General features: G+C 35.6%; 1 pseudogene; it reads left to right on the forward strand.

Annotated features, from left to right (window-relative positions):
* Positions 1–10,398: 10,398 nt before the first annotated feature.
* LOC101562983 lies at positions 10,399–11,607 on the forward strand (annotated as a pseudogene).
* Positions 11,608–15,358: the final 3,751 nt, after the last annotated feature.

Genomic DNA, 15,358 nt, shown 5'->3' on the forward strand with positions numbered 1-15,358 from the left:
TAAGAATAAATATATGTTAAGGAAGTCCTTTACTGCACTTACAACACCAAAACAATAAAAAGCCAGTATATCTGAGCAACTCCTGAACATTAACTAAAAAATGGAAAATATATAATTCCTACATGAAAGGGTGTGAATTGAATTATCAATCAACAGAAGTGAAACTTTGAAAAAAATTAAAAAATAAAGCAGTTCAGGGGGCTGGGGAGATGGCTCAGTAGAATAAGCCCTTGCCTGGCAAGTGCAAGGGCCTGAGTTCAATCCCCAGTTCTGCCAAAAAAAAAAGTAATGAAAATTTGAAAGGAGATTCTACTCAATAATTTCAAATTAATAAAATTGTAAGTTGGCAATAGAATACTTTGTGAAGATCAGAAATGGCTCTTTGGAGTCCAAATCTAAATGGACAAAGGTTTTCTGGAGAGTGATCTGATCACATAAAGAAATTAAATGGTGATATTTATTTTCTGTAAGGATGTGGAGACACTTCCTTTGAAACTAGGAAAATTGTCTTCACTTTGCCATACTGTCATGTCTTCTTTTGATTTCTATAATCAACTTGGTGAAATGACTTAAACAATTGCTTTCTTATGTCAACTATCCTATTCAAATTTTACTCAAAAAGTGTTTAAGAAAATTCTGCTAATGATGTAAGCTTAGCCAAATAATAGACATCTTTTCTGTATCTTAAGGTACAATTTTGAGAGTAACACACTGAAACAGTGAAGGCATAGAGAGGGACTCCCTTATAGCACTATGATCAACCAAGTTAACCATATTGATAAAATAGGTGACAGATTTGGATAAGTGTTCATTTTTCATATGAGTGTGTAGATCATTCGTATACCAGGGGAGTTACTAAAATAATGTCTATAAATATACTTTAGGATCAGGCAACATTTAATTTGACATATAAATTAATATTATATCCAGGTAAAGCAAATTCAAGCAGAAGAAAAAATTTTAACTTACACTATAATTTATAAATGGTATGTAAATCTTAAATGTTTAGCAGTTTGCTCTCTGGGGAATTCCAAATAGAAATGCATTTGTATTCTCATCATTTGCTAATGAAAATTGTTTTAACTCAGAAGAGCCATCATTTTCTAAACTTTCATTTATGATTATCAAAGAATAGCATATATTGCTCTTCCCGAGAGCAATTCTATAAATAATGAGTAAGCAAACACCTTAGGTTTCTGTGACTCAGAAAACATCCATGCTAAATAATTACATGTTAGTACTGATTCATTTTTAAAATAATTTGACAATATTGATTACATAAACTTATACTTATTGAATGTACAGGTCAATTTTCTCCAAAATATTTCATCCACTTTTAATCTGTAAGTACTGTAATTCTGCATATGTTTCAACTTATTTGAATAGTGACAATTCAAAACTAAGTGAGAGGCCAAGTCTTTCTCACCAAATATCTATTTTTTTCTATTTTGAATAACCTACATAAAGAATAACTTAATTAAAATATCATTATGAATAAACACTATCATATCATTTTTCAAAATATATCTTTAATATAATAAAGAGATTTCAAATCATAAACATTTTATATGAAATATATTATATTTATATATACACAGATATTATATTTATATATTTATGTCTCATTTAGAAGAAATTATATATGTCGTACTTGTTTTTATTGCATAAGTACCTAAAATGATTTGGAACTGATTGTATTGTTTAATTACATTTGTTAAAAAGAAACTGTTGTTTCTCTATTTTCAGTCTGTGAAAAATTGTGTCATTTTATGATGTTAAATGACCTTATGAAATCAATCACTGAATTATACAGCACATAAACACGTAAACACATGCATATACATGACTAACCCTTTCTGAAAAGCTGACAAGTTAGAAATCAAATCTTTTCTTTTTTGAGACACGGTCTTGCTCTGCAGCTCACGCTGGCCTTGAACTCACTGTATAGCCCGCTTGTCTTGAACTCGCAAAGATCCTCCTGCCTCAGTGTCCTGAACGATGGTAATTACAGGTGTATGCCACTATGCCTGGCTTCAAAATAATTTTTATGGTTTTGTTTCTTACACAGAATTTCATAGATATCTGTCATTTATCAAGAACAAAAATTGTTTCCACTTTCACTATGATTATTTTTCTTTGAGAATAATCTTATATGTCAGCAATGTTTTATTTCCAATAAAATTGGTAATAATAAAATATCTCTCTTAATAGCCATGTTCAAAAATTACTTTCATAAAAAATAAAAAGCTTATTGAGTGAATATCAAAATGTTAAAGCTTTGCATTCCCCTCTGGAGGTTTGAAGGGCAAATCTATTTCATTGTGTTTTCTAACTTTAGAGACTGCTTACATTCCTTGACCTATACCCATCTTCAGTCTTCAAAGGTAGCAGTGAACAGTTGAGCCTTAATCAGATTTTATCACTTTAACACTGCTTATGCTTTCTCCATCTCTAAATCTGACATTTCCTTCTTCCAATATTATAGCTAGTATAATAGGTTCTTCTGGATAGTCCAGAATAATCTCAGCTGATTATTAACCTTAATTCCCTTTGTCATGTAACCCAAAATATGCTTTGAAATTTAGAATACGAGGATTTTTGGAAGGATTATCTTGCTAATTAACCAAGGAGTTCAAATTTTTTCAGATATAATCAATAATAGTATACACCAAGATTGGGCCATAGTTCACAAGCTAAGAAAAATCCAATTAATTTGCTTACATCCTATCCTCAGGTTGTAACTTGATCACAGTGCCCAAACCCAGTACCTTCAAAGTAATGAGAACTGACGGTGATAAATAGTTATCAGGCATCACTTGAAGAGCACCAAATTATGCTTTTTTTCTAATTAAGCAGCATAACTTTCTTTCTTTCTTTCTTTCTTTCTTTCTTTCTTTCTTTCTTTCTTTCCTTCTTTCCTTCTTTCCTTCTTTCCTTCTTTCTTTTTTTTCTTTTGTGGTACTGGGGACCTTGTTCTTGCCAGACAGGCGCTTATGCTGTTAAGCTATATCCCCAGCCCAAGCTATATTCCCAGTCTAAAACAACATAAATATGTGTTTAAATAAATTCACAAATGTGTTAATTCCAGCAGCTAAATTTTCTGGGCCAAAATGTTGGGAATGATATTTTCTTCTTAAGTCTATCATCCCTGCAGGTAGCCATATTCTTCCTATACCTTCACAGTTTACCCTTTGGGCTTAACAAAGTTTAATTGTTTTTCTTCTTATAAAATAAGGACACCAGTCCTACTGGATTACAGTCAACACTAATGAGCTCCTTTTCTACATAAGAATTTGGGGCAACACAATTCAACTCCTAACAAGTACTCTCTAGGCATCTACACTCTGACAGATTTAAAAAATTTCTAAGAATAGTTGAATCTTAAAGAGTTGATATTTGATCTCAGAGATATACAATGCACAAAAGATTCAACCCAGCAATTTTAAACATTAGTATTCAACAAAATAATGTCTGTATTAAAATTGATTATATTAATCGATATATTAACAATTATGGTATTCTAGCAACTCAAAAATTATTGTGAGTAAACCACTTTTATCTTCTGTCAAGAAATTTAGAAATTATAATATACACCCAAGTTTAAGGACCATTGAATGAAGCATGAAATGATCAATTCCAAAAGTTGTTTGGAGCCTACAATGAAGAAAGTCTGGTCTCATTTTAGTTTAACTATAGGGCATGTCAATCCAGGCAGCTGGAAATGAGGTAGAATCAAGACTGGCAGAGAAGGGAAAAGAACCTCAAGTGACATGTGCAGTTATCTTTGTTGTTACAGTCTCTTCATCGTTAAATTTGTCACTCAAATTTCAGCTTAATGCCACATTACTTTGTGACTTTTCTCAAAATCAACTATGACTTTCTATAAAAATAATTTCTAGTGAGAAGAGATGAATAATTAAAAACAGTTTTTAAGGGAGGGTTAGTTACAATCACACATGATGATTATATGTTTCACATATAATCTGGCTCTTGTCTATAGTGTGCTTGCTTGCTTATTTATTTATTTATTTATTTATTTATTTATTTACTGTCCCTTACTTTTTGTGGGAGTGGCTGGTTTACATTTTCATTACTCTCTAGTTTTTAAATTGCCATCTAAGGGGCCGGCCAAATAGCTTAGCAGATTAAAGTGCCTGCAAGCAGGTGCACTGGCCAGGGGTTCGATCCCCAAGGCTACCTTGTCAGCCCTGCCCCTGGGGCATGCTGAAATGGCAATTGAGACTGGGCATGGTGGTGCATGCCTATAATCCCAGCTCTTGGCAGGCTGTAAACAGGAGAATCACTAGGAGTCTGATCTAGTAGTAAGACCCTGAACAACCTGTAGACCCTTCCCTAAAATACAGAAAAAAAAATTGACATCTAATCTGGCTCATGTCTATATTGTGTTTATTTATTTATCATCTGTCAATGGATTCTTCTTTACTCTTCCTTACTGTCTCTGGAACTGGCTGGCATATGTTTGCACTACTCTCTCATTTTAAAATCGATTCAGGGGCCGGGGAGATGGCTCAGTGGAATAAGCGCTTCCCTGGCAAGTGCAAGGGCCTGAGTTCAATCCCTGGTTCTGCCAAAGAAAAATCGATTCATAATATCATTTTTTCTATATTTTAATGAGTTATTTAGTAGCATTAGATTAAATGTAAAACTCAGTGAAATAATCTGGTGTAATTACTCTAATAAGTAGAATATTTTATTTTTATTTTCTAATTTATATACTTCCTTATTTTACCTCTTCTTTCTATTCAACAAATATTTATTGTGGGTCATAAACAGTGCCAATAAAGCATAGTCTCTGCCCTCCAGAAAAGTAAAGTCTAGAAAAGCAGAGACATGAATAAATAGTCCCAAAGGAATGCACCATATTATAACAATGATGGTCACAAGGATCTATAGAGCACAGAAAAGAAAGGTAACTGCCAGAAAAAAAGAGCTTACAGACACAAACTGAAAGTATGCATACAGTATAGGAACAGCAAAAAAACAGGAAAAAGCAAGACATGTTCTGGGAAGAAAAAACATGTATAATGGCTATAAGGCCAAAGGCCCTGTTTTTGTTGTTATTTGTTTGTTTTTCATATCAGAAATCAAACACTGATAGTTCCTTAAGCATGATCAAGCCTGTGCTTAGTTCTTTTCCTCTAAAATTTTTCTTTTCTTTTTTAAATTTTAAAAAGGATTTATTTATTTAATTTTCTGTGTTTTAGGGAAGGGTGTACAGAGTGCTCAGTGTCTCACTACTAGATCAGACTCTTAGTGATTCTCCTGTTTATGGTCTCCCAAGAGCTGGGATTACAGGCACATGCCACCACGCCCAGTCTCAATTGCCATCTCAGCCTGCCCTTAGGACAGAGCCTGCATGGCAGGCCTGGGGATTGAATCCCCAGACCCTGTTCCTGCTTGCAGGTCTTTTAATCCACTGAGCTATTTGGCCGGTCCTAAAATTTTTCTTTTACTTTTTGTTTTATTTAGGAATACAAGAATGGTTGTTATACTGCATAATGCTGTCTTCAGAGTAGTTGTTTAAATTACCAGATATAAACATGAAAAGTTTGTAAATAAAACAGTTATAACAAATTAAAAAGTAGAAGAAAAACATGTAAGTATTACTTCTCTTTTCAATAGGCCATCAGAAATAGACAATACAATTATTCAAGCTATACCGTATATATACATAAATATATTTTACTTTCTCTCTCTCTCTCTCTATCTCACCTCTCCCTTTCTTCCTTCCTTCCTTCCTTCCTTCCTTCCTTCCTTCCTTCCTTCCTTCCTTCCTTCCTTCTTTCCTTCCTTCCTTCCCCCATCCCAGATTTTCCTTGCCTTTGAACACATTCTTCACCTTTCATAGTATCTATTGTACGTTTCAGATTTTATTTGCTCTTTCGGGTTCTCACACTAGTGAGACAATACAATGCTTGAACATGTGAGTCTGATTTATTAAAATTTTTCATTTGTTGCTCTACATATTTCATGGAAACTTATACAGTAACATGTTCCTCATAAGCAGAATTTTGCATATCTTAATAATCACCAAGATGAAACACTACTTTGCTTCCTAGTAGAAGCTGAATGAAAAGTGACGACATTTAAAGTGGCCCTCTTTACAGTTTCTGTTTTATCTTTTTAAAATACTCTTCTTTAAAGATTAGACTTTAATTTTACCAAGGTGAAGGTGAAGTATTCCTTTTTGATTTTGATGTCACCTAGGAATGATCTCTTGTCTTTTTTATAGAAATTATTTACAAAATAAAGTATAGTTTAAAACTTAACCTATTTCTGAAGGTTAAGAGGGTATTAGCTTTATTTTTTATTTTTTTATGTATTTAGTATGGGGTCTACAGGCTCTCACTAGACAGATCGGACTCATAGTGATCCTCCTGTTTTCAGTCTCCCAAGCACTGGGATTACAGTGCATGCCACCACTCCCAGTCTCAATCAAGGTCTCAGTGTGTCCCTGGGGTGGGGCTGGCATGGCACACCAGAGATGGAACCTGGCCGCTGCATCTGCCTAAGAAGGTACTTTAGTCTGCTGAGTTATCTGGCCAGTCCTAAGAGGATATTAACTTTAAACCTCATTCAAAAGAGCAAGAAGTAAATCAACATTATAGCAAATCACAGACTTTTACACCTGAGGAAAAAATGAAGTGCTGTGTTAAAAAATTTAGAATTCCTTTGAAGTGCAGATTAACAAGGACCAAGTAGCACCGTTCATCTAGTATCCTAGCTGTAAGTGTAACTAAGGAGTAGAATTATAGCCAGAGAGATGAAATCAGAATAGTGTGGCTGTGGCTCTTCCCAATTTTTTGTGTATTTTTTGAGACAGTGATTTTCTATGCACTTCAAGCTGGCCTCAAATCCACAGAGATCCTCCTGCCCCAACTGCACCAGTGCTGGACTTACAGGAGTGCACCACCATTCCTGGTTGCTTAAGTCATATTTTTTAGAAATATATTTTTGAGTGAATAGAAATAAAAAATAATGTAATTTGGTATAGGCTTATTAAATTCCTGAGACTTACTTTATTTATCCTGTGTAGACTAAGTGAGGTAAAACACCTGCACTAATAATCAGAAAAGCACAATAGTCACTACCAAGTGAAGTAAGATGTGATTCAATATACTTTTCCAGTTTTTGAGTTGCTAAGGAACCAACCTTAAAGAGCTCTGAAATAGCCTTGTTAATGCATAATTAGCAGTCTCTCCTGAAATGTTATCTATTTTGTACATATTTAAGGTATACAACTTATAGTTTTAATATGAATATACATAGTAAAATAATTAGCACAGTCAACCAAATTAAAATATCCATCCGGCCCAGCACTCTGGGAAGCTGAGGAAAAAGGACTGTGAGTTTCATTCAGCTCAGGCTGAGCAACATAGTTAATTCTGTGTGAACTTGTCTCGTAGTAAAAATGAAATTAAGAAGAGGGGCTGGAATGTAATTATGTGCAAAAAGCCTGGGTTCAATTCCCAGTAACTCAAAAAAAAAATAAATAAAATACATCATTTCACTTAATTACATTTTTCCTTCTCTTTGGTTTTAAAAGCTAAAACCTACTCTGAGCAAATTTCCCATATATAATACCAAATATTAATTAGTTGTTGTGCTATAGGTTAGAGCTCTAGATATATTTACCATACATGAATGTAACTGTAAATGTTGACACTCCATCTCCTCTAACCCACTGTCATTATACTGTTTTCATATAATTGATGTTTTTTCTTTTTAGATTTTTGCATGAGATCATGAAATATTTTCTTTCTTTCTTTTTTTTTTCTTTTTTTCTGGAACTGGGGATTGAACTCAGGTCTTTGTACTTGCCAGGGAAGCGCTTATTCTACTGAGCCATCTCCCCGGCCCCCAGATCATGAAATATTTTCATCTGACTTATCTCACTATTGCATTTATCTATATTATTGCAAATGGCAGTATCTTTTTAAAAAAGTAAATCATATTCTACTATGTATGTGTACACACAATTGCTTTACACATTCATTCACTGATATATATTGACACTGTTTCCTTAGCTATTGCAAGTTATGCTCCAACGAGCATATCTACAGTGCAATGCAGATACCTACCTACCTGCCTTCTTTTAAGTATGACTTAGACAAAGGATTGACTATTGGGTAATATGACAGTTCTATTTAATTTTTTGAGAAACCTCCCATATTGTTTTTCTATAAGATTTCCAATGTTGTTTTCCACACTGTTTAAAACCATGTGAAAGAGCTCCCCTTTATCCGAAGCCTCCCTTCAACTTAAATTGGTTTTTTGATAACAGCCTCACACAAAGGTATGAAGTATTATGTTATTACAGTTGTAGAGTGCACTTCCCTTGTGATAAATGATGGTAGGCATTTTTTGTAGAATTCTGAGTCATTGCTTAGGTCTTTATTGGAGAACATTTATTGGGGTCTTTTTCCCCCATTTTTAATGAAATTATTTGTTATTTTTTTCTGTTAAATTATGTGAATTCTTTAATATCAATCTTCTCCCAGATATATATGTTTCACAAATATTTTCTTTCAATCTATAGACTACCTTTTCAGTTCATTATTTCCAGTACAGAAGCCTTTTAGTTTGATGTAGTCCCTTATGTATAGTTTGCATGTGTTGTGTGAGATCTTGGTATAAAAACATCATTAATAAGGCCAATAGCAAAGAGCTTTTCCTTTATAATTGCCCACTGGAAATTAATGACTTCTCATCATGTGTTTTACATCCATCTTGAGTTGATTTTTCTGTATGATAAGAGCCAAATTTTGTTCTCTTGCATATGGTTTCTTGTTTTCCCAGCACCACTGTGCCCTTTTCTCATTGTTTCTTGTTCAAAATCAGTTCACTGTAAAGGATTGGGTTTATGTCCAGGCTATGTGTTCTGTTCCACTCATCTATGTATCTGTTTTTATGTCAATATCAAGTTGTTTTGATTATTACAATCTTGTAATATAATTTGATATCAGAAAATGTGATGCCTTCAATTTTTTCTTTCTCAAGATTCTTTTGGCTGTCTGAGGTCTTTTATGTTTCCAAATATTTTATGTTTTTCTTTAGTGAAGTATTATTTTCAACTCTTTTTCTTTTTATTATACCCTATTTCTCTTTCATTTTTTCTATTACTTTTTCTTATAAGTTTGTAATTCTAGATCACAAGTAGATGATATTATATGCATAGATATAGTCATCATTTTTTTCTGGCAGATAATGCAGGATACAATTATGATCTCTTAGAAAAGTAGAGAATCCTTCAATCTACCTAAACACAGTTGTATGTATTCATCTTCTATCCCAATAACAGATTTAGGAAAGTATATTCTCAGTAGATTAAAGAAGAGCAGGAATCCAGTCCACCACCGGGGATTTCTCCTTTACTGCCAGACAGTAATTTCTCCACTAGAGCCACATTTCCAGGTGAGCAGCTTTTAGAAGACCCTGGTTTCTCCCCATAGTCTCTAAGTGCCACCGAATTATTCTTGTTCAGGGTGGTCTACTGGGTACTCATGAGATTGATATGGAATTAGATACAACAGAAGAAGACAACTGTGTATCCTTCCTTATTCTCTGATCTTTAACTCATCAGTCTTTCCTACTGGGATGAGACAAATTGAATAATTAGCTCTAGTAGCTCTAATATCAATTAATATTCTCAAAAGAATTTGTATAATACAGTAAACATAATATGTATGAGATCTATTCATAAACATGTGAATACTTTCTGATTCAGCTATATCACTCCTTCATGAACACTTAAAGGAATAACAGTCAGCATATGATATGTATACTTCCATATACATATTTATCATGGCAAAATTCACAATAGCTAAGTGATGGCTATCGACTAGGTACTTTCCAATAGATAAATTTAGTATATAGACAATATGTAGTATTATTGAGTCATAGAAAGAATGAAGTCATGAAGTGTACAGGAAAGTTGATAGAACTAGAGATCACCATGTTAAGAGAAACAAACCAGCCCTCCCTGCCGGACTGGCACAGTGGCTGCCTGTGGGCCTCCTGGACCCAGAGTCGCAGCGGGCAGCGGGTGGGTGGGGCGTCACATCAGGTCCTTGTTACGTGTCTGCCTAACCCTCCTCTCCAGCCCTGGCCCAGCGCCCTGTGCAGTCAGGAGCCAGGCAGAGTTCAGACTTGGCAGGGACAGCTGTGCCCTCGGCCCAGCACCCAGACCCTGCCTCCACCTCTGGCCACCCTTGGTCCAGGCAATGGCCCTCGTGTCACTCGACGCATGCGGGACTGACCTGGATGCTGAGTATTAAGAGCTCACTTCTGTCCCCACTACAGCTGTGACGGTGGGGACACCTTGGCTCCTTCGGGAGTATCCGCTGGTTCTCTGGACACTCAGGTTTCAGGGGTACCATGGACCAAAGTGGGATGGAGATTCCTGTGACCCTCATCATCAAAGCGCAGAACCAGAAATACAGTGACCAGACTATTAGCTGCTTCTTGAACTGGACCGTGGGGAAACTAAAAACCCATCTGTCTGACGTGTACCCTAACAAACCACTGACGAAGGATCAGAGATTGGTGTATTCGGGCAGACTGCTTCCAGATCATCTGCAGCTGAGAGACATTCTCAGAAAACAAGATGAATATCATATGGTTCATCTAGTATGCTCTTCTCAGACTCCTCCCGGTTCTTCAATAGCCAGCACACATAAAGAAAATCCTGAAGCATTGGCATCCATCGGCAGTTCTAGTTCAGATCATTCAGGATCAGCACCTCCATCATCCAGCCGAGATGTGTTATCCTTAGCTGCTGCTGCTTCCTCAGAAGGCCTGAGGCAGCGAGTCCATCCACAAGCAAATACCAGCCCAGCTCAGAGTCACCAGTCTCCATATGCAGTTCAAAGGAACGTGGAGCACCAGTCTCCCGGGCAGGCCGCGGCGCCAGTGCCGGCGTACCCAGCACTCAGCCCGCTGCAGATGCTGTGGTGGCAGCAGGTGTATGCCCATCAGTATTACCTGCAATATCAAGCTGCAGTTTCAGCACAGGTGACGGTGGGTGCCAGCACAGGCCAGCCTCCCACATCACAGCCCTTAAATTTGGCCCGTGGTCCTGGAGAGGAGCTCCCACCAGTCCCAAACCTGGAAAACAGAGCAGTGAACGAGAATGTTCCCATGAATGCCCAGGGGGGACCCGCGCTCAATGAGGGCGACTTGAACAGTGACTGGCTGGACTGGGTGTACACGCTCTCCTGGACTACTGTCCTCCTCAGCATCATGTACTTCTACTCCTCCTTCAACCGTTCCCTCATGGTGATGGGAGCCATGCTGGTGCTGTATCTGCATCAAGCTGGATGGTTTCCCTTTAGGCAAGAAGGAAATCAGCAGCGGGCTCCCAACAACAATATAGAAATTAACCATGAAGGGCAACATGTGAACAATGCAGAACTTGAAGAAATGGAACGCATTATGGATGATGGGCTTGAGGACGAGAGTGGAGAAGACTCAAGGGAAGACACCAGCACAGTTCAGAGGCCTGGACTGATGGCTTCGGCATGGTCTTTTGTCACCACCTTCTTTATTTCTCTAATACCAGAGGGACCTCTCCCAGTTGCCAATTAGACCAAAAAACTACCAGCTGTAAAGAGGCACTGATTTTAGGAAAGTGGTTTGAATAACAGTGCAATTTCAAAAAGAATATAACTTTCTTTTGATCATGATGTGCAGAGATGTCCTATTTAAGCTTCTCCTGCATATGAGTGTTTTAAGCACAAATGGACTACTAAATGTGTGATTTTTTTTAAGATCCTAACAGAACGTAGTATAACAGCATTGGTCTTCCAGGTTTTATTAATTTCAGTTATGTAAAGGATACCAAGACAGACCTATCTGTGTGTGTCTTGTTTCTTTAAAGAGCTGCTTCACCTATAATTGTCTATAGCTAGTAACCCAGTCCTTTAAGGTGTAATTTGAATATATATATATATATATATTCTGTGAATTATCCTGAAAGTTTTAAACAGTATGATTCCACAGTTTTTAATAAAGAATATTATTTACCAAAAGAGAGAGAGAGAGAGAGAGAGAGAGAGAGAGAGAGAGAGACCAGACTCAGATAAAGCAAGTCATAAACATTTTCTCTCAAAGGTAAAACCTAGGGGTTTGAGTGAAATGACATAAAAGCAGAAAAGAAGTAGGGAGAGGTAGGTAAAGGAGAGTAATAGTATGAATGGATAGAGCCAAAGTATGTCATATGAATTTATAAAAACATCATTCTGTAACCCAATATCTCATAATTAATATGCACTAATAGAATACTTTAAAAACTTAAAACAAAGGGTTTTTTATTATTATTATTTTTTTTTGGCAGAACCGGGGATTGAACTCAGGCCCTTGTGCTTGCCAGGGAAGCGCTTATTCCACTGAGCCATCTCCCTGGCTCCATTAAAACAAAGTTTTAAAAAATTCATTTTTAAGAAAATATTCATCACTGACATTATAAAAATAAGCTCTCTGCATTTTGTATATTTTAAAATTATTTCTTTTTCAGTTTTTAGTTTTAGCTTTTGTTTTTGTTCTTAAAACTCCTCCTGAAAGAAACTACTTAAAGTGCCTTATTATTTTTATTTTGATCTGTGAAAACACGTCATCTCTATATAATTCTGTTCAAAAATTTGAAATTCAAGTCATGAATGTGACAAGTCCCTTTTTAAATTTATAATTAAGTGGGCATTTGTTATTAATACAAACTTTAATTGCTGGATCAATAATATAACAGTATTTATTTTTACCAAGTGAGTTGGAGAAGAAAATGAATTACTGATCATTTGTGAATGCTATTCAAAATACTAAGGCCACCCTTCACTCAAAAAGTTATTTTGTCACACTTTAAAAGTGGAGAAAATTTCAGAATTCAGAGTACCATGTGGGCTTGGACATGGAAGGGATAGTTGTGAAAGGAGAGGATCAGACAGCTTAAAAGTGACTAATTTAGAGATTAAATTTATGAATAAGACACTGCTAAATAAGAAATTCTGGGGGCTGGGGAGATGGCTCAGTGGAATAAGCACTTCCTTGGCAAGCGTAAGGGCCTGAGTTCAATCCCTGGTTCAGCAAAAAAAAAAAAAAAAGAAAAGAAAAGAAAAAAAAAAGAAATTCCTCAATCATTTTTTATTTCCTCTATTCTAGAGAAAATTGTAAATATTGAATAAGTAATGACTATTTTAGAAACCAAATACATGTCAACATACAATGTATCTGAATTACTTTCTCAATTCTGGGACAAGACACCAGACACCCATATGTTAAAGGAACAAAGGTGTACTTTGGCTCAAAGTTTCTAGAGATTTCGGTCCACATTCAGTTGGTTCCAAGACAAGGCAGCATGGCAGAGGGGCACTTTGAGGAGCAGGGCAGAAGAGAAAGCTCATGGCATGGTAGGCAGGAAGCAGATATGGGGAAAGTGAGTAGGAAGGATATATACTTGCAGGCCATATCCCCAGTGACACATTTCTTCCTATTTACACTTTCCAATGTCACACCCAGCTATAAGCCCATCAGTAGACTAATTCAGTTTCACATGCCTATGATCCATGATCACACATCCATGATACAGTCACCCCCAAAACAATGCCTGTCAGGTATTTAATACTCTCAAAGTAAATAGATAAATTTTATATATAGCATGGCTAAAATTCTGGCACAATTGAATAATTATGATTCCTTTAATTTGGAAGATTTAGCATGGCATAACTAGTAAGTCAATAGTGATCAATAAATTGTACATATGTGTCTTGATTCAAAGCCACCAACAATGATATGACAATTAGTCCTAAAACTGGCAATATATACTAACATTTATTTTGGAAAAAAACTAGATAATTGATATTTGTTTAATACCATGAAATTTAAATCAGAAATACAAAAAAACTACCAGGGAGAGGATATAGCTCAGTGGCGTAAGTGCCTGCCTGGCAAGCACAAGGTCCTGAGTTCAATCCCCTGCTCTAAAAAAAAAAAAAGCTACATTATGGCTGTGGAGATAGCTCAGTAGCTTCAGCACCTGTCTGGCAAGCACAAGGTCATGAGTTCGATCCCTGGTACTGAAAAGAAAAAGACTGTTAGGGAAATAAATTCAAATTTTTACTATCCATTCTATTTTTGAAAAGTATTTATTAAGCTGGGGATGTAGCCAAAGCAGTAGAGAACGTATTTAGCATATATTAGTCCATGGGTTTTATTCCTAACAATAAAAATATTACCTAAATGTGTGTAAAGAAGGTTGGAAAGTACTAAATATCAATGGCAAATATACAGATATCCACATATGTGTGATGGCTATAGAATGCCAAATGTTAGAACTTTATAAGGTGTCTTTCTTTGCACATAGTTACCTCATAGTATCTGACACTGTTATTGTAAAATATAGTACTAGAAATTGAGTGGATTTTAGTTATAAAAGATTTAGAGTTAATTCTTCTTTGTTACTATCCTTGATGTTAGTTGCTGAGATACAAGGTCTCATAATTGAAAGACCATTAGCTATAAGATCAGAAGGATATGCATTTTAATCACAATTACTCCACTTGGCTGTGGGAACATAGGAAAGTGTACTAGGTTTTCTAAAGTTGTTTACCAGCTTTCAGGAAAGGAAAGGAGAATAATTTCTATATACAACAATGCTTTGAGAATTAAATGTAATATATAGCTAATTCTTATTTAAGAACTCAGTAAATGAGAACAAGCAATATTGTTCTTTTACTAAAATTATTGTTGTTTTCTTTATTCTTATATCTTCATAGCAAATGCAGACAGGTTACTTTCTCTCCTATTGCCTTGATTGGAATATGAAAAATGGAAGTAATAAAAGTGTCTATTTATTGGGTAATGTGAAAACAAAATGAATTAATATATGTAAATCACATAGCAGAATACCCTGTGCAATGTAAATAAGATATAAACATAAATCATTGTTGCTAGTATTAGAAAAATTACATTTTAGGGGCTTGGGAGATAGCTCAGTAGAATAAGTGCTTGCCTGGCAAGCACAAGGGTGTGAGTTCAATCCCCGGTTCTGAAAAAAAAGAAGAAGAAGAAGAAGAAGAAGAAGAAGAAGAAGAAGAAGAAGAAGAAGAAGAAGAAGAAGAAGAAGAAGAAAGAAAAAGAAAAATTGCATTTTGTAAGCTTCAGTCAGCAGACTGGGAAGTTCAAGAAGTAGAAAAAAATGTATATTACACAAACTGATCTATTCTGCTTCAACCTAAGTTTAATCACAATAGCCACTTTTGCAATTTTTAATCCCTGAATCCACTTAAAGAAATACGTCCCTTAAAATCAACTACAGGGCTGGAGAGATGGCTCAGTGGTCTAAAGC

The sequence above is a fragment of the Octodon degus genome, unplaced genomic scaffold (genome assembly GCF_000260255.1).
Source record: "Octodon degus isolate 3935 unplaced genomic scaffold, OctDeg1.0 scaffold00041, whole genome shotgun sequence".
Classification (NCBI taxonomy): Eukaryota; Metazoa; Chordata; class Mammalia; order Rodentia; family Octodontidae; genus Octodon; species Octodon degus.